Source organism: Saimiri boliviensis, chromosome 17, assembly GCF_048565385.1.
Source record: "Saimiri boliviensis isolate mSaiBol1 chromosome 17, mSaiBol1.pri, whole genome shotgun sequence".
Classification (NCBI taxonomy): Eukaryota; Metazoa; Chordata; class Mammalia; order Primates; family Cebidae; genus Saimiri; species Saimiri boliviensis.
The window spans coordinates 55,393,167-55,416,379 of NC_133465.1; the positions used below are offsets into that span (position 1 = coordinate 55,393,167).

At 46.7% G+C, this 23,213-nt stretch overlaps 1 pseudogene; it reads left to right on the top strand.

The window, feature by feature from the left end:
• The first annotated feature begins 8,968 nt into the window (after positions 1 to 8,968).
• LOC101041351 (prohibitin 1 pseudogene) lies at positions 8,969 to 9,786 on the top strand (annotated as a pseudogene).
• The last annotated feature ends 13,427 nt before the right edge of the window (positions 9,787 to 23,213 follow it).

Here is a 23,213-nt window from a genome sequence, read left to right on the forward strand (position 1 = left end):
TAAACAGCTCTGCAGTGAGCATCTTTATTTAAAATAATTTAGTTTCCTTTTGGATTATTTCCTTTGGACTGATTCCCAAACTCGAGATAAGTGGGTTGTTTATCTGCTCTTTTATTGTCTGACCCACATGCCTTTCCATTGGGAACAGCCCCTCCCTCCTACATTTTATGGCTCTGGTGTGCCTTGGTTTTATTTGTGAGACGGAGTCATGCTGAGCTGCCCAGGCCGAAGTGCAGTGGCACGATCTTGGCTCTCTGCAGCCTCCCCATCCTGGGCTCAAGGGATCCTCCTGTCTCAGCTTCCTGAGTAGCTGGGACTACAGGTGCATGCCAGTCTGCTCAGCTAATTTTCTTTGGTATTTTTAGTAGAGATGGGGCTTCACCGTGTTGGTTAGTCTGGTCTTGAACTCCTGACTTCAAATGATCCACCCACGTCGGCCTCTCAAAGTTCTGGGATTACAGGCATGAGCCACTGCACCCAACCCAGGATCAAATAATTCTTTAAGGCAATAATTTTTTTTTCCGTAGTCAATCTATGTTGATTTCTGTTACTTGCAACCAAAGGAGTTCTCACCAATACATGAGTCAAGAGAGAAAAATATTCAATATTTTGTGAAACGTATTTCTAAACTGCTCTCTAAAATAACAGCCATTTTATAAGGCAATTTGTTATCCCAGCTTTTGTTTTTATAATGTATGTTTTTAAGCACAATACCTTAACTTTTTTTTTTTTTTTTTGAGACCTAGTCTTTTTTTTTTTGAGACAGAGTTTCGCTCTTGTTACCCAGGCTGGAGTGCAATGGCGCAATCTCGGCTCACCGCAACCTCTGCCTCCTGGGTTCGGGCAATTCTCCTGCCTCAGCCTCCTGAGTAGCTGGGATTACAGGCACGCACCACCATGCCCAGCTAATTTTTTGTATTTTTAGTAGAGACGGGGTTTCACTATGTTGACCAGGATGGTCTCGATCTCTTGACCTCGTGATCCACCCGCCTCGGCCTCCCAAAGTGCTGGAATTACAGGCATGAGCCACCGCGCCCGGCCTCTTATTTTCTTTCTTTTATCTAACACCGATTAAATACCTCAGGATCATGTTCAAGCAATTCTTGTGCCTCAACCTCCTGTGTAGCTGGGACTACAGGTGTGTATCACCATGCCTGGATAATTTTTCTGTTTTTAGTAGAGATGGAGTTTCACCATGTTGGCCAGGCTGGTCTCAAACTCCTGATCTCAAGTGATCCACCTGTCTTGGTCTCCCAAAGTGCTGGGGTTACAGGTGTAATCTTGGCATGCCTCATTTTTTGATTTTCTGTAGAGACCGGGTTTCGCTATGTTGCCAAGGCTGGTCTTGAACTCCTGGACTCAAGAGATCCTCCCATCCCCGCCTCCCAAATTGCTGGGATTATGGGCATGAGAAACCACGCCTGGCCAATATTTCCTTTTTATCGTGAGAGTTAGTACAGCACATAAGTTGAGAGCAGAGACTCTGAAGCCAGATTTCCTGGGTCCAAAATCTGGTCTGCATATTACTAGCGACGTGACCTTGAACGATATCCTTAACCACCTGTGCCTTAGTTTCTCATCTCCAAAAGGCAGATAATATGAGAAGACTTCAAAAAGTTTGTGGGAAGTGAAATTAAAAGTTAAAAAAAAACAAACCATAAACCTTATTTTTCAACATAACCTCCATCAAGTTCAAGACACTTTTGTAAGTGATGATACCAGCCATATAGTCCATCCCTAAAGAACTGAGGGGCCTGGGAATTTAACCATGTCAATGCAGCCTTTTTTTTTTTTTTTTGAGACGGAGTTTCTCTCTTGTTACCCAGGCTGGAGTGCAATGGCGCAATCTCGGCTCACCGCAACCTCCGCCTCCTGGGTTCAGGCAATTCTCCTGCCTCAGCCTCCCGAGTAGCTGGGAATACAGGCACACGCCACCATGCCCAGCTAATTTTTTGTATTTTTAGTAGAGACGGGGTTTCACCATGTTGGCCAGGATGGTCTCGATCTCTTGACCTTGTGATCCACCCGCCTCGGCCTCCCAAAGTGCTGGGATTATAGGCTTGAGCCACTGCGCCCGGCCAATGCAGTCTTTTCTACGTTATCAGCTGAAGAAAAATGAGTGCCCTTTAAAGATTGCTTTTTTTGGCCGGGCGCGGTGGCTCAAGCCTGTAATCCTAGCACTTTGGGAGGCCGAGGCGGGTGGATCACAAGGTCAAGAGATCGAGACCATCCTAGTCAACATGGTGAAACCCCGTCTCTACTAAAAAATCCAAAAAAAAAAATTAGCTGGGCATGGTGGCGCATGCCTGTAATCCCAGCTACTCAGGAGGCTGAGGCAGGAGAATTGCCTGAACCCAGGAGGCGGAGGTTGCGGTGAGCCGAGATCGCGCCATTGCACTCCAGCCTGGGTAACGAGAGCGAAACTCCGTCTCAAAAAAAAAAAAAAAAAAAAAAAAAGATTGCTTTTTTTAAGATTACAAAACAGGCTGGGCATGGTGGCTCACGTCTGTAATCCCAGCACTTTGGGAGGCCAAGGTGGGCGGACCACCGGAGGTCAGGAGTGCGAGTCCAGCCTAGCCAACAGGGTGAAACCCTGTATCTACTAAAAATACAGAACTAGCCAGGCGTGGTGGTGTGCACCTGTAGTCCCAGCTACTTGCGAGGCTGAGGCAGGAGAATCTCTTAAGCCTGGGAGACAGAGGTTGCAGTGAATCGAGATCACGCCACTGCACTCCAGTCTGGGTGATAGACTGACCTCAGGTGACCTGCCTGCCTTGGGCTCCCAAAGTGCTGGGATTACATGAGCAAGTGCCCAGCCTAAAAAAAAAAAAAAAAATTTAATTAGCCAACAATCTTAGAATTGTTCCAAGTTAATAAAATTTTAAAAATAAATAAATTAGCCAAGCATAGGGTGGCACGCACTTACAGTCCCAGCTACTTGGGAGGCTGAGGTGGGAGGATCACTAAGCCCAGGACATTGAGGGTATAGCTAGCTATGATTACACCACTGCATTCCAGTCTGGGTTACAGAGAAAGAACCCCTCTCAAAAAAAAGAAAAAGAAAAGAAAAGGAAGAGTAGAGAAATGGGGGCAGAAATGCAGAAATAGGAGGGACTTATGGAATGGATCAAAAGAGAAGTTTTAACATAGGAAAAATAACACCATGTTTATATATTGACCCAATAGTGAGATAAAGCATTCTTGTTAAAGTTTCTAATAAAGTTGTTTTGCACTATCCCTTATTCTTACTATATTTTTTGAGCTGGAGTCTCACTCTGTCACTCAGGCTGGAGTGTAGTGAAGCGATCTTGGCTCATTGCAACCTTCACCTCCCAGGTTCAAGCAATTCTCAACCTAAGCCTCCTGAATAGCTGGGATTACAGGTGCCTGCCACCACACACCTGGCTAATGTTTGTATTTTTAGTAGAGATGGGGTTCCACCGTATTGGGCAGGCTGGTCTTGAACTCCAGACCTCATTATCCACCCAACTCAGTCTCCCAAAGTGTTGGGATTACAAGTGTGAGCCACTGCACTTGGTCTTATTCTTACTATTATAAATTGCTTTATAGGAAATATTTTTAAAATTTGAAGGTTCTATCCAGATGATCAACGATGACTTTTTCTGATATATGAAGGGTTAAACAGTACACAAATGTATAAAATAAAACTAACAATGGCTTATGTATCCCCCCAGAAACTTTCCTATCATATATCAACAAATGTGTTTATGTATATATACCATTTTCTTTTAATTTGCACAAAAGCAATTGCACTTTTTATATATAGAACAGCATCTGTCCTATACATAAAGCCTCTCAGTAGGAAGAATTTCACATGAATAAAGCCTATGCCTGGGCTGGGCGCGGTGGCTCACGCCTGTAATCCCAATGCTACGGGAGGCTGAGGTGGGTGGATCACAAGGTCAGGAGTTCAAGACCAGCTTGGCCAATATGATGAAACCCCGTCTCTACTAAAAATACAAAAATTATCTGGGCATGGTGGCTCACACTTGTAGTCCCAGCTACTTGGGAGGCTGAGGCAGAAGAATCACTTGAACCTGGGAGGCGGGGGTTGCAGTGAGCTGAGATTGAGCCACTGCACTCTGGCCTGGGTGACAGAGTGAGACACTGTCTCAAAAAAAAAAAAAAAAAAAAAAAAAGCTTCTGCTACTTAAAAACAAATGTGAGCCGGGCGCGGTGGCTCAAGCCTGTAATCCCAGCACTTTGGGAGGCCGAGGCGGGTGGATCACGAGGTCGAGAGATCGAGACCATCCTGGTCAACATGGTGAAACCCCATCTCTACTAAAAATACAAAAAACTAGCTGGGCGTGGTGGCGCATGCCTGTAATCCCAGCTACTCAGGAGGCTGAGGCAGGAGAATTGCCTGAGCCCAGGAGGCGGAGGTTGCGGTGAGCCGAGATCGCGCCATTGCACTCCAGCCTGGGTAACAAGAGCAAAACTCCGTCTCAAAAAAAAAAAAAAAAAAAAAAAAGAGTGAAAACAATGTAGCTCTATGTTGTTTCATTTTGTTTTGTTTTTTTGAGATGGAGTCTCGCTTTGTCACCAGGATGGAGTGCTGTGGCGTGATCTTGGCTCACTGCAGCCTCTGCCTCTTGGGTTCAAGCGATTCTCCGGCCTCAGCCTCCTGAGTAGCTAGTACTACAGGCATGTGCCACCATGCCCAGCTAATTTTTGTATTTTTCATAGAGATGGGGTTTCACCATGTTGGCCAGGATAGTCTCGATGTCTTGCGCTCATGATCTGGCTGCCTTGGCCTCCCAAAGTGCTGAAATTACAGGCGTGAGTCACTGCACCTGGGGGCTCTATCTTATTTCAAGAATTAAGGTCTCGGCCGGGCGCGGTGGCTCACGTCTATAATCCCAGCACTTTGGGAGGCCAAGGCGGGTGGATCACAAGGTCAAGAGATGGAGACCATCCTGGTCAACATGGTGAAACCCCATCTCTACTAAAAATACAAAAAATTAGCTGGGCATGGTGGCGTGTGCCTGTAATCCCAGCTACTCAGGAGGCTGAGGCAGGAGAATTGCCTGAACCCAGGAGGTGGAGGTTGCAGTGAGTCGAGACTGCACCATTGCACTCCAGCCTGGGTAGCAAGAGCGAAACTCTGCCTAAAAAATAAATAAAAAATAAAAAAAGAATTAAGGTCTCAATTACACACCCAATCTTCCAAGTCAGTATTGTTTTAGAATGGCTCGCTCTCTTTTTTATTGAGACAGAGAGTCTGTTGCCCAGGCTGGAGTACAGTGGGGCCATCTCAGCTCACTGCAACCTCTGCCTCCTGGGTTCAAGCGATTCTCGTGCCTTAGTTTCCCAAGTAGTTGGGATCACAGGCATGCGCCACTACACCTGGCTAATTTTTGGATTTCTAGTAGAGACAGGGTTTTGCCATGTTGGTCAGGCTGATCTCAAACTCCTGGTCCCAAGTGACCCTCCCATCTCAGCCTCTCAAAGTGCTGGGACTACAGGCATGAGCCTCTGTGCCCAGCCAAGAAACATTTATTTTCATTGAATGGCTCTTATGTGTCTGCTTTGAGAGCCCCCAGCTAAACTGGGGTTTCAGTACCAGAGCAGTTAGCAACCCTGCCCTAATGGGAAAGGAAGGGAGCAGGGCATGGGTGTCTACAGTGCGCCTCTCATGGGGTACTTCTTTAACCAGGGGGAAGGGCTAATGCTTAGTTGTCCAACCTGTGCCCAGGGGCTCCTTCACATGGGAAATGTGTTTATACTGGCAGACGGCCTTGTGGCAGTTGTTTGGTCTATGTTCAGTTTATGATTGTCTGACCATTGCTCTGATGCTGAGAGCCCAGCCTTGCGGTCTTCCCAGTGCCCTGGAAAACCTAGGTAGCCCCTGGTTCTTCAGATGAAAGGCACAAATTCAATCCACCACAGTAGGAAATATGATCAAAGGTTTATTACTTACAGATCCTGGACAGGGAGGGCGCCATGAGTCAGCAGTGTTGTCCTCTGTCCTTAGGTCAGGCAAGGCAGAAATGAAGTCAGGCAGAGAGTGAGAGACGCAACTAGTGGTATATATAAGAGAATAGTGTGGAGTCCTGGTAAGTAGGTGATATGAGGATGGGGTCCCAATGGGGACAACAATGAACAATTGTTCTGAGAAAGTGCTAATCACAAACTTGTGGGCACAACCACCTGTTCGGCATGTAGCCCCAGCATCACAACCTCGTTCTGCATATAGCCACTTCCAGCAAGACCCTATAAAACCTCCCTCCAGCCCCTGCCTCTTGATGGACAGTCCCTTCTCTGCTATGCTGCCCATTGCTCCCTTGCAATGTATTGTCACGTTTTCTCTAATAAATCTGTTTTTTTTTTTTTACCTTTTAATTGCATTTATTTTAATGCTAAATTTACTCCTATGTCATTCGTTTTTGTTTCTTCAAGTTTATTATGGGATGTCTTTTTCTTTTCTTTTTTTTGAGATGGAGTCTCACTCTGTTGCCCAGGCTGGAGTGCAGTGGTGCAATCTTGGCTCACTCCAACCCTTGGCTTCTGTGTTCAAGTGATTCTCCTGCCTCAACCTCCTGAGTAGCTAAGACTACAGGCACCCATCACCACGCCTGGCTAATTTTTGTATTTTTGTAGAGACTCGGTTTCACCATGTTGGTCAAGCTGCTCTCAATCTCCTGACCTGGTGATCCACCTGCCTCGACCTCCCAAAATGCTGAGATTACAGGCTTGAGCCACCATGCCTGGCCTATGATATCTTTCTCTTCTGGGCAACCTCTTCTGGTTTAGGAACAATCTGTTCCTTTTCAGTAAGGATCATCTCAGCATAGCAGGGAGAGCTCATGTAAGGGTTAAGCTGATCATGAGCTCTGTAGGTCCGGCTGCGCATCTTAGGTGGCTTGTTCACTTGGAAATGCTCAATGGCCAAAGAATCTACATCTAAACCCTTAAATTCAGCATGACTCTCTGCATTTTTAAGCATGTGCAGCAAAAATTCAGCACTCTTTTTGGGCCACCAACCTTGTGTCCAGCCCGTTTGGCCTGAGCACACCGGCCAGCTCCAGCACTGTAATGTTGGAATGGGACGTGCCGTGTCTATAAAGTGACATCTTTCAGATACTTCGTGGCTTTTTGTATATGCATATCCTTGATGGCCTGGGCAGTTTCACGAGTGTTCTTAAAGAGAACATGAAGATTGGCACCTCTTCATTTGCATGATTTTGTGGGGTTCTCCAGGTCAAATGAATAGCGAACGGTTTTCACAGATGACCTCAGGCCGCTTAGGGAAAGAGGAAGAGCAGTTAAATCTGCCTTTCTTTACCTACAACTGTCTCGGTTAATTCACTTACCACCTGTAACCCTGACCCCAGCTAGTTATACCTGCAACAAATAGGGTATCACTTAAAGCTGAGCTTAAAGTCCCTTTAAGTTCATGGGCAAATGCCTGGATAGTCTGTTTAAAGGAAATGATGGGAAAAGAGAGAGCCCAGTCTGCTAGGCGGGAGAGGGGCCTTTAAGTTCTTATCTCCGAGGTCGGGCGCAGTGGCTCACGCCTGTAATCCCAGCACTTTGGGAGGCCAAGGCGGGTGGATCACGAGGTCAAGAGATCGAGACCATCCTGGTCAACATGGTGAAACCCCGTCTCTACTAAAAATACAAAACATTAGCTGGGCATGGTGGTGCGTGCCTGTAATCCCAGCTACTCAGGAGGTTGAGGCAGAATTGCCTAAACCCAGGAGGCGGAGGTTGCGGTGAGCCGAGATAGTGCCATTGCACTCCAGCCTGGGTAACAAGAGCGAAACTCCGTCTCAAAATAAAAAAAAGTTCTTATCTCCGACACCAGCTTGAGCCATCTGGGCGTGGCATTTCACTTCGACTTCCTAGGCAACGACCTTTACTGTGTTGTTCTGGCTACATGCCGAAAGTGAAGCCAGTTCCTAAATGTTTCCCCATTAGTTTGGTTTTTATTTAGTATTGTTAATGGATTGTTTTCTCCTGACTCTTCCAGTATATATATCTATATATATCATTTATATATCAGTGAGGATAATATATATATATATAGCTATATGCACTAGTATATACAATATACTGCTAAGTGTGTGTGTGTATATATATATATATATACTTTCACTAGTATATTTACTACACATACATATATATATATGTAGATATATATGCTAGTAAAAGTATATACATAGGCCGGGTGCAGTGGCTCATGCTTCTAATCCTAGCACTTTGGGAGGCTGAGGTAGGCGGATCATGAGGTCAGGAGTTTGAGACCAGCCTGGCCAACATGGTGAAACCCGTCTCTACTAAAAATACAAAATTAGCCAGGTGCTGTGGTATATGCCTGCAGTCCCAGCTATTTGGGAGGCCGAGGCAGGAGAATCACTTGAACCTGGAAGGTGAAGGTTGCAGCAAGCCGAGATTGTGCTATTGCATGCCAGCCTAGGTAACAAGAGCAAAACTCCCAACTCAAAAAAAAAAAAAAAAAATTACCCAGGTATGGTGCCACACACCTGTAATCCAAGCTACTCAGGAGGCTGAGGCAGGAGAATTGCCTGAACCCAGGAGGCAGAGATTGCAGTGAGCTGAGATCACACCACTGCAGTCCAGCCTGGGTGACACAGCGAGGCTCTGTCTCAAAAGAAAAAGAAAAAAAAAAAAATATATATATATATATATATATATATTTATATATATATATATATACACACACACACACACACACACACAAGCAAAATATATTTTAGAGTCAGAATCTCACTCTATCACTGAGGCTGGAGTGCAGTGACAGGATCTTGCCTCACTGCAACCTCCACCTCCTGAGCTCAAGTGACCCTGTCACCTCAGCCTCCCAAGTAGCTGGCACTACACACGTGAGCCACTACACATGGCTATTTTTTAAGAAATGGGGTCGGGGGAATTCATGTGGAAGTCAGAGTGGAAGCAGGTATGAGAGGGTCCAGCAGAAGAAAACATGGCTGCCAAAGTGTTTGAGTCTGTTGGCAAGGTTGGCCTGGCCTTAGCTGTTGCAGGAGGCATGGTAAACTCCACCTTATATAATGTGGATGCTGGGCACAGAGCTGTCATCTTTGATGGATTCCGTGGAGTACAGGACATTGTGATAGGGGAAGGGACTCACTTTCTCATCCCATGTGTACAGAAACCAATTATCTTTGACTGCCGTTCTTGGCCAAGTAATGTGCCACTCATTACTGATAACAAAGATTTCCAGACTGTCAACATCACGCTGTGCATGCTCTTCCGGCCTGTCGCTAGCCAGCTTCCCCGTATTTCCACCAGCATTGGAGGGGACTATGATGAGCGTGTGCTGCCGTCCGTCACAACCGAGATCCTCAAGTCAGTGGTGGCTTCCTTTGATGCTGGAGAACTGATCACCCAGAGAGAGCTGGTCTCCAGGCAGGTAAGCGATGACCTTACGAAGCGAGCAGCCACCTTTGGGCTCATCCTGGACGATGTGTCCTTGACACATCTGACCTTCGGGAAGGAGTTCACAGAAGCAGTGGAAGCCAAACCGGTGGCTCTGCAGGAAGCAGTGACGGCCAGATTTGTGGTGGAAAAGGCTGAGCAGCAGAAAAAGGCGGCCATCATCTCTGCTGAAGGCGACTCCAAGGCAGCTGAGCCGATTGCCAACTCACTGACCACTGCAGGGGACGACGGCCTGATAGAGTTGCGCAAGCTGGAAGCTGCAGAGGACACTGCACACCAGCTCTCACCTCTCAGAACATCACCTACCTGCCGGCAGGGCAGTCTGTCCTCCGGCTGCCCCAATGAGGGCCCACCCTACCTGCACCTCCATGGGCGGGCCGCAGCCCCGATGATTCATGATGCCACCTTCCTTCTGCCCCCATCCCAGAAATCACTGTGAATTTCATTATTGGTTTAAAATGAAGGAAATAAAAGTAAAATCACTTCAGATCTCTTAAAAAAAAAAAAAAAACCAACAACGATGAATTCGTGTCCTTTGTAGGGACATGGATGAACCTGGAAACCATCATTCTCAGCAAACTGACACAAGAGCAGAAAATCAAACACCCCATGTTCTCGCTCATAGGCGGGTGTTGAACAATGAGAACACATGGACACAGGGAGGGGAGCACTACACACTGGGGTCTGTCAGGGGGAAATGGGGGAGGGGCGGGGGGTGGGGAGGTGGGAAGAGATAGCATGGGGAGAAATGACAGATACAGGTGAGGAGAAGGAAGGCAGCAAAGCACACTGCCACGTGTGTACCTGTGCAACAATCCTGCATGTTCTTCACATGTACCCCCAAACCTAAAATGCAATAAAACAACAACAACAACAACAAATGGACGGAAAGAAATGGGGTCATGCTATGTTGCCCAGGCCAGTCTCAAACTGCTGGGCTGAAGCAATCCTCCCAAAACGCTGGGATTATAGGCATGAGTCACCATCTTCAGTCTAGTTTATGTTAATTCAGTTGACTCTTCCCACCTGAAACCTTGCTAATTCCATGGCAAGGTCAAGTCATTTTTAGCTTTTCTAGAATATAAATATGTTGACTGCCAAAAGTGATATATGTACTTTTTTCCTCCCAATTCTTATATATCTTACTTTTCCTTCATAGAGAGTTGCCAAGGCATTTCTAATACAGTAAGTACTAAATTAAAGTGAGTTAAGTGAGCTGGGTGTGGTGGCTCACACCCACAATCTCAGCATTTTGGGAGGGCAGTGAGGTCAGATCACTTAAGACCAGCCTGGCCAGCAAAGTAAAACCCGTGTCTACCAAAAATAAGAAAAAATTAGCCGGGCATGGTGAGGCGGGCCTGTAATTCCAGGCTGAGGCAGGAGAACTGCTTGAACCCAGGAGGTGGAGGTTGCAGTGAGCTGAGATCATGCCACTTCACTCCAGCCTGGGTGACAGAGGGACACTTATTTAACTGTTTCTATCACAGAAACAGATAAATAAAATAAAACAAAGTGAGTTAGCTATGTGAAATTAAACTACATTAAATTATGTTAGGGCATCTTGATACTTGACAAAATTTTATATATCTCTCTCTCTATATATATAGATATTTATTCTCGAAGATCACAAAAGCTAAGTGAAAAGTAAAATCTTTTGTCCATACCACTTTTCCCTTTTTCTAAAGGCAAACAGTTTCTTGGGCTTCCTTTCAGAAATACAAATAATTATATGTGAGAGATGTATCCGTTCACGAGCTCTTAATTATACATCTTTATTTACTTACTTTGAGCTAGGGTCTCACTCTGTTGCCAAGGTTGCACCGCAGTGGCACAATGACAGCTCACTGCAGCCTCAATCTCCCAGGCTCAAGCTATCCGCCAACTTTAGCCTTCCAAGTAGCTGGGACTATAGGTGCATGACACCAACATGCCCAGCTTATTTTCTGTTTTTGTAGAGACTGGGGAGGGTGGTCCCACTATGTTGCCCAGGCTGGTCTCGAACTGCTGGCCTCAAGTGATCCGCCCTCTACATCCTCCCCAAGTGCTGAGATTATGGGTGTAAGCCACTGGGAAATAACGCATCCTAAGGGAAGACAGCTTTAGGCAGACAAATTTGACACAAGAATAAGCCTCAGGTGATACAGTATAGTGGTGGTGCCTGTCCCTCTTACCAATCTAGTTTTTCTTTTCCTTCTTTCCTTCCTTCCTTCCTTCCCTCTCTCCTCCTCTCTTTCTCTCTCCTTTTTCTTTTCTTTTCTTTTTTTTTTTGAGACAGAGTCTTGCTCTGTCACCAGGTGCCAGGCTGGAGTACAGTGATGCAATCTCAGCTCACTGCAACCTCCACCTCCCAAGTTCAAGCAATTCTCCTGCCTCAGCCTCCCAAGTAGCTGTGACTACAGACGCTCGCCACCATGCCCAGCTAATTTTTATATTTTAGTAGAGACGGGGTTTCACCATGTTGGCCAGGATGGTCTCGATCTCTTGACCTCGTGATCTGCCCGCCTTGGCCTCCCAAATTGCTGGGATTACAGGCATGAGCCACTGCGCCCAGCCTCTTCTTTTTTTTTCGATGGATCTTGCTTTGCTGCCCAAGCTGGAGTGCAGTACCATGATCTCAGCTCACTGCAACCTCTGCCTCCCAGGTTCAAGCAATTCTCCTGCATCAGCCTCCTGAATAACTGGGCTTACAGGCACACACCACCACACTTGGCTAATTTTTTGTTTTTCAGAGATGGAGTCTCACTCTGTCACCCAGGCTAGAGTGCAGTGGCACAATCTCAGCTCACTGCAACCTCTGTCTCCTGGGTTCAAGGGATTCTCCTGTCTCAGCCTTCTGAGTAGCTGGGATTATAGGCACCTGCCACCATGGCTGGCTAATTTTTACATTTTTAGTAGAGACCGTGTTTCACCATGTTGGCCAGGCTGATCTCGAACTCCTGACCTCAAGTGATCCGCCCGCTTTGGCCTCCCGAAGTGCTGGGATTACAGGTGCGAGCCACCATGCCTGGCCTACTGGTTTAGTTTCTAACCCAACCATCTGGAACACAATGCCCCTGGCCTGAGCTGCCTGTTTCTAGGCTAAATATGAATAAAATCTGGAAAGCTATTTTCTTTTTATTTATATATAACTTTTTTTTTTTAGAGCTAGGTCTCACTCTATCTCAGGCTGGAGTATAGTGGTATGATCAGTGCTCACTGCAGCCTCTACCTCCTGGGCTCAAGTGATACTCCAGCTTCACCTTCCTAAGTAGCTGGAACTACAGGCTTGCACCAGCATGCCTCGTTAATTCTTCAATTTTTTACAGAGACAGGGCCTTGCCATGTTGCCCAAGCTGGTTGGTCTCAAACTCCTGGCCTCAAGCGATCCTCCAGCCTCAGCCTCCTGAAGTGCTGGGATTATAGGTGTAAACCACTGCATTCAGCTAGAGCTGTTTTCAATTCAGACTTTATAAGATGTAAGCCCACAAGCAATTATCCCTTTCACTTTGTCCATGTGGGAAAGTATGTTGGTAAAGTCAGGAGAGTGGCCTTGCTCCCCACCTCTATGAGAACACACAAGGGAAGACAGCATGGCTTCAGCCCACTGAGTTTGCCGGACAACGTAGTGCAGCTTTGACCTCCTGTTCATGAACATGGGTGGTGCCCAGTGCCCATCTGTGACAGTTCCCTGTGTCATCTTGGCAAGGCTATAGTACCTCATTATTCAGTCAAACCTAATCTCAGTGTCACTAGAAGGTATTTTATAGATGTGATTAGCATCTACTATCAATTAAGTAGAAGAAATTATCCTCAATAATCTGGGTGGAGGCTGGGCAAAGTGGGTCATGCCAGTAATCCCAACACTTTGGGAGGCAGGAGGATCGCTTGAGCTCAGGAGTTTGAGACCAACCTGGGCAACATGGCAAAACCCAATCTCTACTAAAAGAACACAAAAATTTGGCTCAAGAGTTCTGATTACAAAAGAAAAAAATATAAAAATTAGCCAGGTGTTGTGGTGTGTACCTGTAGTCCCAGCTACTCAGGAGGCAGAGGTTGTAGTGAGCTGAGATTGCTCCACTGCACTCCAGCCTGGGTGACAGAGTGAGACCCTGTGTTACTCCCCTCGCCACCCCCCAAAAAAATCTGGGTGGATCTCATTCAATCAGTTAAAAAAATCCTAAGAACAGAACTGAGGTTTCCCTGAGGAATAAGAAACGTGTGGATTGTAGCATCAATTCTTTTAATTTTAAATTTAATTTAAAAAATATACAATAGCTGGGCGCAGTGGCTCATGCCTGTAATCTCAGCACTTTAGGAGGCTGAATTGGGCAGATTACCTGAGGTCGCGCGTTCAAAACCTGCCTGACTAACATGGAGAAACACTATCTCTACTAAAAATACAAAAGTAGCCAGGTGTGGTGGCACGTTTGTAATCTAAGCTACTTGGGAGGTTGAGGGAGGAGAATCTCTTGAACATGGGAGGGAAAGGATGTGGTGAGCCAAGATCGCTCCATTGCACTCCAGCCTGGGCAACAAGAACAAACCTCCATCTCAAAAAAGAAATGTGTGTGTGTGTGTGTGTGTGTGTGTGTGTGTGTGTGTACACACACACACACACACACACACACACACACACACGGCCAGTTAAGGCAAGCAGATTGCTTGAAATCAGGAGTTTGAGACCAGCCTGGGAAACATGACAAAACTCCATCTCTATAAAAAATACAAAATATTATCCAGCCATGGTGGCATGTATCTGTCTTCCCAGCTACTTGGGAGGCTGAGGCAGGAGAATTGCTTGAACTCAGGAGGCAGAGGTTGCAGTGAGCTAACATCGCACCTCTCCACTCCAGCCTGGGTGACAGAGTAAGACTGTCTGATAAAGAAAAAAGATGATGGGCCGGACGCGGTGGCTCAGGCCTGTAATCCCAGCACTTTGGGAGGCCGAGGTGGGTGGATCACGAGGTCAAGAGATCAAGACCATCCTGGTCAACAAGGTGAAACCCCGTCTCTACTACGAATACAAAAAGTTAGCTGGGCATGGTGGTGCGTGCCTGTAATCCCAGCTACTCAGGAGGCTGAGACAGGAGAATTGCCTGAACCCAGGACGTGGAGGTTGCGGTGAGCCGAGATCACGCCATTGCACTCCAGCCTGGGTAACAAGAGCGAAACTCCGTCTCAAAAAAAAAAAAAGAAAGAAAGAAAAAAGAAAAAGAAAAAAGATGATGAAGAAAAAAGCAAACAAAAAGCACCAAGACATTAGAAGTCCAAAATCGGACTAGCAGATGCATCAAGAATATCTGTAGGCAGAGTGAGCACATGGAGTCCTAGGGAAGGCAAATCAGAGGCCAGAAGGTCAAATCCAGGTTAATCAGCAAGCTCTGGTTTAACTTGGCAGCAGAACGGATGGATGTCGTCATGGTCTGGGATAGGACACCAGGACACCATCAAGTCTCGACTGCACTGTCTTCCCTGGCGTTACTATGGGGTTGTCTGCCTGTATCTGGCCGACTTCCTGCCCATGGCCCTGACAAATGGCCTGTGATGAGGAGGATTGGGGATTGGAAGAACCGCTCTAGCCCAAGGGACCACTCCCATATGGCGGGCCCCCATGACCCGGCCCCCTCCACCAGGACAGAGTGGAGTACACCGGATCAGGCAGCAGGGGGCGCTACTGGCCCTTCTGGAAAGGGGAAGGTGGCAACGTCACAGAAAAGTGTTGGTTTTATAAATGCGTTGATCCCAACACTTTGAGTGGCCAAGGTGGGTGGATCACATAAAGTCAAGAGTTCGTGACCAAGGCCGGGCACGGTGGCTCAAGCCTGTAATCCCAGCACTTTGGGAGGCCGAGGCGGGCGGATCACAAGGGCAAGAGATCGAGACCATCCTGGTCAACATGGTGAAACCCCGTCTCCATTAAAAATAAAAAAATTAGCTGGACATGGTGGCACGTGCCTGTAATCCCAGCTACTCGGGAGGCTGAGGCAGGAGAATTGCCTGAACCCAGGAGGCGGAGGTTGTGGTGAGCTGAGATCACACCATTGCACTCCAGCCTGGGTAACAAGAGGGAAACTCCGTCTAAAAAAAAAAAAAAAAAGAGCTCGTGACCAATCTGATCAACATGGTGAAACTCCATCTCTACTAAAAATACAGAATTATCCGGGCATGGTGGCGCACACCTGTAATCCCAGCTACTCGGGAGGCTGAGGCAGAAGAATTGCTTGAACCCAGGAGGTGGAGGTTGACGTGAGCTGAGATCGCCCCGAGCTGAGATCGCCCCACTGAACTCCAGCCTGGGCAACAAGAGCGAGACTCCGTCTCAATAAAATAAAAGATAAGCAAGGCGCAGTGGCTCATGTCTGTAATCCCAATACTTTGGGAGGCCAAGGTGGGTGGATCACGAGGTCAAGAGATGGAGACAATTCTGGCCAACATGGTTAAACCCCGTCTCTACTTAAAATACAAAAGATTACCTGGGCATGGTGGCACACACCTGTAGTCCCAGCTACTGGGGAGGCTGAGGCAGGAGAATTGATTGAACCCGGGAGGCAGAGGTTGCAGCAAGCCAAGATCGAGCCACTGTACTCCAGGCTGGCAATAGAATGAGACTCCATCTAAAAAAAAAAACCAACCAAACATAATAAAAGAAAGTAAGGGCCGGGCGCGGTGGCTCAAGCCTGTAATCCCAGCACTTTGGGAGGCCGAGGCGGGTGGATCACAAGGTCAAGAGATCGAGACCATCCTGGTCAACATGGTGAAACCCCGTCTCAACTAAAAATACAAAAAAAAAATAGCTGGGCATGGTGGTGCGTGCCTGTAATCCCAGCTACTCAGGAGGCTGAGGCAGGAGAATTGCCTGAACCCAGGAGGCGGAGGTTGCGGTGAGCTGAGATCACGCCATTGCACTCCAGCCTGGGTAACAAGAGCGAAACTCCGTCTCAAAAAAAAAAAAAAAAAAAAAAAAGCCGGGCGCGGTGGCTCAAGCCTGTAATCCCAGCACTTTGGGAGGCCGAGGCGGGTGGATCACAAGGTCGAGAGATCGAGACCAACCTGGTCAACATGGTGAAACCCCGTCTCTACTAAAAATACAAAAAATTAGCTGGGCATGGTGGCGCATGCCTATAATCCCAGCTACTCAGGAGGCTGAGGCAGGAGAATTGCCTGAACCCAGGAGGCGGAGGTTGCGGTGAGCCGAGATCACGCCATTGCACTCCAGCCTGGGTAACAAGAGTGAAACTCCGTCTCAAAAAAAAAAAAAAAAAAAAAAAAAAAAAGTAAGGGCCGGGCGCGGTGGCTCAAGCCTGTAATCCCAGCACTTTGGGAGGCCGAGGCGGGTGGATCACGAGGTCAAGAGATGGAGACCATCCTGGTCAACATGGTGAAACCCTGTCTCTACTAAAAATACAAAAAATTAGCTGGGCATGGTGGCGTGTGCCTGTAATCCCAGCTACTCAGGAGGCTGAGGCAGGAGAATTGCCTGAACCCAGGAGGCGGAGGTTGCGGTGAGCCGAGATCGCGCCATTGCACTCCAACCTGGGTAACAAGAGTGAAACTCCGTCTCAAAAAATAAAAATAAAAAAAAATTAAAAAATAATAAAAAATAATAAAAATAAAAATAAATACATACATTGAATAAAAGAGGTCATTGGTTGTAAGGTGTATGTCAATTTCACAGATAACGTGAAAAATTAGTGTCTTGGAATCTTTGAAATACATATTTCTTTGACTTGGTTCTCTCAGTAACCCTAAAAATCATAGGTAAGTTATCTGTTTACTGATAGGAAAATTGAAGCTCAGAGACAGGGTAACTTTTCCCAAATGTAATGCTTTAGTCCAACAGAAACTTTTCTCCTACAGCTTTCCCTGGAGCCAGTGATGCTCTGAAATTTCTACTTAGCAGGAATTTGGGGGCAGCAAATGGGTTGGATGGAGCTGGAGCTAGCTGGTTTTGAAAGCAACAGGGAAAGATAATACACTTGCTTGGAGTGGCTTCGGTGAGACTAATAGAGATTATGGGAGGGATTCAAACCCCTCAGCCACTTCTTGGCACCGCCACTGCTTGGAGCCATGAATACTGCTTCCAAGGCTTGTCTCCCAAAGTGCTGGGATTATAGGCATGAGGCACTGTGCCCAGCCTCTTATGACTTCTTTAAATGCTTATTGAGCGCCGGGCGCGGTGGCTCAAGCCTGTAATCCCAGCACTTTGAGAGGCCGAGGCGGGTGGATCACGAGATCGAGAGATCGAGACCATCCTGGTCAACGCGGTGAAACCCCGTCTCTACTAAAAATACAAAAAATTAGCTGGGCATGGTGGCGCGTGCCTGTAATCCCAGCTACTCAGGAGGCTGAGGCAGGAGAATTGCTTGAACCCAGGAGGCGGAGGTTGCGGTGAGCCGAGATCGTGCCATTGCACTCCAGACTGGGTAACAAGAGCGACACTCTGTCTCAAAAAAAAAATAATAATAAAATAAAATAAATGCTTATTGAGCATCTATTATGTGGCCAGTCCCAGATAGGGACTGATCCTTGTCTTGACCACTGGTGACACCTGCTCTGCCATAGTCCCCCCTCAACTCCCCAAAACCCCAGCTTGTTTGATGCCATCCTGCCCCTCAGCTTCCCTGGAACCGGGCCCCCGATGTCTCAGGGCTGCCTTTGAAATGCTGAGGGTCCGTGGGGACTCCACAAAGCCACCAAATGCAGCCAATGCCTGCTCCCTGCCAGGGGCCACTGCGACAGTCCTTGGTCTCCTCTATAACAGAGTCTTAAGTGTCTAAAATGAGGCCAGGGCCCTGATCTTGGTCCCCAGATGTGTCATTAACTCTGTTCAGAAGGAAGATTACAGCTCCTGGCTCCTGTTCTGAACCCACATGTCACAGAAGCTTCTGTTTGGTGACAGTGTGCATGTAAGAGGAAATGGGGCCCAAGAGTGTCACTCCACACAGATGACTGTGCCTTCTAAAAGGTGGGCTGGAGCATCATCTTTGCATACAAAGAAACTGTGTTCAGCCCATATTAACTTACGTTAAGCTAATAATCTTAAAGAAAAACAGTCTTGCTCTGTTGCTCGGGCCTGGAGTCAAATAGTGCCATCTCAGCTAACTTCAACCTCTGCCTCCTGGGTTCAAGTATTTCTCCTGCCTCAGCCTCCCAAGTAGCTTGGATTACAGGTGTGCAACACCATGCCCAGCTGTTTTCGTATTGTTGTATTTTTAGTAAAGATGGGATTTCGCCATGTTGGTCAGGCTGGTCTTGAAACCCTGACCTCAAGTGATCCACCCGTCTCAACCTCCCAAAATGCTGGGATTATAGGTATGAGCCACTGCATTCAGCCTCAACTAAGGTTTCTTGAACTCCTCAGCTAAGAATCTTGTTTCACAGTCTAATGTGTAAAGAATCCTAGCAAATAGGCCTTTAGTAAGTGTTGTGGTTTCTTGATGGTTTTGAAAGCCAGTGTAACATTATAGCAAATTTAATTTTGGACAAAGAAAACATCTCGTCCTAACCCAACTACCTTAGCAATATTTCCATTTTTTTTTTTTTTTTTTTTTTTTTTTTTGAGACAGAGTTTCGCTCTTGTTACCCAGGCTGGAGTGCAATGGCGCGATCTCGGCTCACCGCAACCTCCGCCTCCTGGGTTCAAGCAATTCTCCTGCCTCAGCCTCCTAAGTAGCTGGGATTACAGGCACGCGCCACCATGCCCAGCTAGTTTTTTGTATTTTTAGTAGAGACGGGGTTTCACCATGTTGACCAGGATGGTCTCGATCTCTTGACCTCGTGATCCACCCGCCTCAGCCTCCCAAAGTGCTGGGATTACAGGCTTGAGCCACCGCGCCCGGCTACAACCACTCTTATTACTTCCTTTTCTTTTCTTTCTTTTTTTTTTTTTTTCCATAGACGGAGTTTCAGTCTTATTGCCCAGGCTGGAGTACAATGTCATGATCTCAGCTCACTGCAATCTCTGCCTCCTGAGTTCAAGCGATTCTCCTGCCTCAGTCTCCCTAGTAGGTGGGATTACGGGCACCTGCCAACATGCCAAGCTAATTTTTGTATTTTTAGTAGAGACAAGGTTTTACCATGTTGGCCAGCCTTGTCTCAAACTCCTGACCTCAGGTGATCCACCTGCTTCGGCCTCCCAATGTGCTGGGATTACAGTCATGAGGAACCATGCCCAGCCTATTATTACTTTATTTAAATACTTATTGAGCATCTACTATGTACCAGTCACTGAATATACATCACTGCGTGCAGTGCTTTTGTGTTTTTGTAGAGATGGAGTCTCACTACATTGCCCAGGCTGATCTTGAACTTCTGGCTTTAAGGGATCCCCTTGCCTCAGCCTCCCAAAGTGCTGGGATGACAGACCTGAACCACCACACCCAGCCCTGCACAGTGTTCTTAATTATGATGTTAGTCTATTATATACTCTTCTTCAAAGAGCAGACTCATAACTGACTCAAACTTTTTTTTTTTTTTTTTTTGGCTTTCTACACTATTCAGAGAGGGGTCCCTACAGCATTGTCCTGAGTTCTTTTGTCATGTAAAGGGAAATCTTACAATGTCTGGTACACTTGATATCCTGCAAATGAAGGAGAAAGATATTGTCAAATTCCTTGCGGCAGAAACCCATTTAGGTGGCACCAATCTTGACTTCCAAACACAACAGTACATCTCCAAAAGGGAAAGTGATGGCATCTACCTTAAACATCTGAAGGCGGCTGGACGAGGTGGCTCACACCTGTAATCCCAGCATTGTGGGGAGGCTGAGGCAGGAGGATAGCTTGAGTCCAGGAGTTTGAGAACAACCGGAGTGATGTGACAAGACTCCATCTCTACAAAAAAATGGTTTTAAATCAGCCAGGCATGGTGGTATCATCCATCCTAGCCTACTGAGGCGGGAGGATCACTTGAGCTCAGGAGTTTGAGGTTGCAGAGACCTGATTGCACCACTGTACTCCTGTCTGAGTGACCGAGCAAGACTGTCTCAAAACGACAAAAGAAAAACAAAACAGGCCGAGCGTGGTGGATCATGCCTGTAATCCCAGCACTTTGGGAGGCTGAGGCGGGTGGATCACCTGAGGTCAGGAGTTTGAGACCAGCCTTGCCAACATGTGAAACCCCGTCTCTACTAAAAATATAAAAAGTAGCTGCATGTGGTGGCGTGTGTCTGTCATCCCAGCTACTCAGGAGGCTGAGGCAGAAGAATCGCTGGAACTCTGGAGGCGGAGGCTGCAGTGAGCCAAGATCGTGCCACTGCACTCCAGCCTGAGCAATACAGCGAGACTCTGTCTCAAAACAAACAAAAATGCCTCCCATGTTCAAGCGATTCTCCTGCCTCAGCCTCCTGAGTAGCTGGGATTACAGGCACATGCCACCACGCCTGACTGATTTTCTATTTTTAGTAGAGTCAGGGTTTCTTCATGTTGGTCAGGCTGGTCTCAAACTCCCAACCTCAGGTGGTCTGCCCGCCTCAGCCTCCCAAAATGCTGGATTATAGGTGTGAGCCATCGTGCCCAACAAAACAAACAACCTTTCTAAATTGACTGAGACCTGTCTCAGATAATTTGGGTTCACAATATTGAAAAAGAAGAATGGGTCACTACTGAAAAGCAGTGACCAAGGAGAACCTTAAGGGCAAATGAACTGCCATCTGAGGTTGTACACTTGTCTGGAGGTGTGCAGGTGCCCTCTGTCCCTACTAAAGAATACAGCTATTCTCTATTGTTATAAAATGTTGTAGTACTAAAAACAAAACAAAACAAAACAAAACAAAAACAAAAAAACAAAAAAACAAAAAAAAAAAAAAAAAGAATATAGCACGCAGACTGCCATTGAAGACGGGTCTGGACCAGGCGCAGTGGCTCACATCTGTAATCCCAATACTTTGGGAGGCTGAGGTGAGCACATTGCTTGAACCCAGGAGTTTGAAACCAGCCTGGGCAACCTGGCAAAACCCCCCTCTACAAAAAACACAAAAGTTAGCCAGGTGTAGTGGTGCATGCCTATGGGCCCAGCTACCTGGGGTGCTGAGGTAGGAGGATCGCTTGAGCCCTGGAGGTCAAGGCTGCAGTGAGCCATGATTTCACCACTGCTCTCTAGCCTGGGTGACAGAATGAGACCTTGTCTCAAAAAAAAAAAAAAAAAAAAAAAAAAAAAGAGTGCTCTTAAGCTGTTCTTCCACAGGCTTTTAAACAGGAAATGGAAATAAGGTTGATGGAAAATAAACATCCATTTAAAAAAACAAACAAAGCATTATTCCTGTTTTTATAGTCTCTATAATTTTTTAAATGTAACGTAATATAGAAATTTTGGAAACTCACTGGAAAAAGATCCTATCCCAGAACGTAGTAACCCTTGGTACCTTTCCTCCATGTTTCTCTTTGCATTTTGTACAGAAGAGTCATCAGATATCCTGCTTCTTCCCCAACATTATGTCATAAGCACTTTCCCATGTTGTTACCTTCTCGTCTTGCAAAATTGTCTTTGCTTATAAATATTTCCAGCCTTACTAGCCTTTTCCAGGTTTTCCCAGCAGCAGACTTCTCAAGCATTGCTGGAAAGGTGCCAAAATGACTTTGAGTTGGGATTTGTTCTAAATAGTTCCCTTGTGTCTGGAACTGTCTGGCTCCACAGAGTCCCTGCCTGCAAGACTCAGTCCTGCCTGTGTGTGAACAAGGGTCCCTTCCATGAGCCCCTTTCAGAAACGATGGTAGGATGGAACCCCACTTTGCCAGTCTCTTCTTTCCTCAGCACCCCCAACTCATCCTCCCTCCTTTCTGATACTCATTTCCATTGGTATTAAAGTTAGCAGCCCTGGGTTCAAAACCAGGCTCAGATACACAGCAGAGTAGACTACAAGCCAATCACTTCACATCTCTGCACGTCTCAGTTCCATCTTTTCACAGGGCTGTAGTCAGTACATGAGGTCGTGAACGGTGGTTCATGCCTGTAATCCCAGAACTTTAGGCTGAGGCGAGAGGATTGCTTGAGCGCCAGAGTTCGAGACCAGCCTGAGCAACTCTGGGGACCCCATCTCTATTAAAAACAAAAAAAATCTAGCCAGGTGTGGTGCTGCACACCTGTCGTCTCAGCTACTCACGTGGGCTGAGGCAGGAGGAACACTTGAGCCCAGTAGGTTGAGGATGCAGTGAGCCTTGATTGCTCCACTACACTCCAGCCTGGGCAACAGAGCAAGACCCTCTCTCAAAAAAGGTTTAATTAATTTTTTAATTTTAATTTTAATTTTTTATTTTATTTGAGATGGAGTTTCACTCTTGTTACCCAGACTGGAGTGCAATGGCGCGATCTCGGCTCACTGCAACCTCTGCCTCCAGGGTTCAAGCAATTCTCCTGCCTCAGCCTCCTGAGTAGCTGGGACTATAGGCATGTGCCACCATGCCCAGCTAATTTTTGTATTTTTAGTAGAGACGGGGTTTCACCATGTTGACCAGGATGGTCTCGATCTCTTGACCTCGTGATCTGCACGCCTCAGCCTCCCAAAGAGTTGGGATTACAGACTTGAGCCACCATGCCTGGCCAAAAAAAAAATTTTTTTTAAAGACATGTGATGATGCGTGGAAAGTACAGAGCACAGTACAGAATAGTGGTTGTTGCCTGTTCTTTATTTTTTTCAAGACAGGGTCTCACTCTATCGCCCAGGCTGTAGTACAGTGGCACAATTTTAGCTCACTGCAACGTCCACCTCCCAGGTTCAAGTGATTCTCCTGCCTCAGCCCCCCTGTAGCTGGGAGTACATGCATGCACCACCATGTCCAGCTATTTTTTTTTTTTTT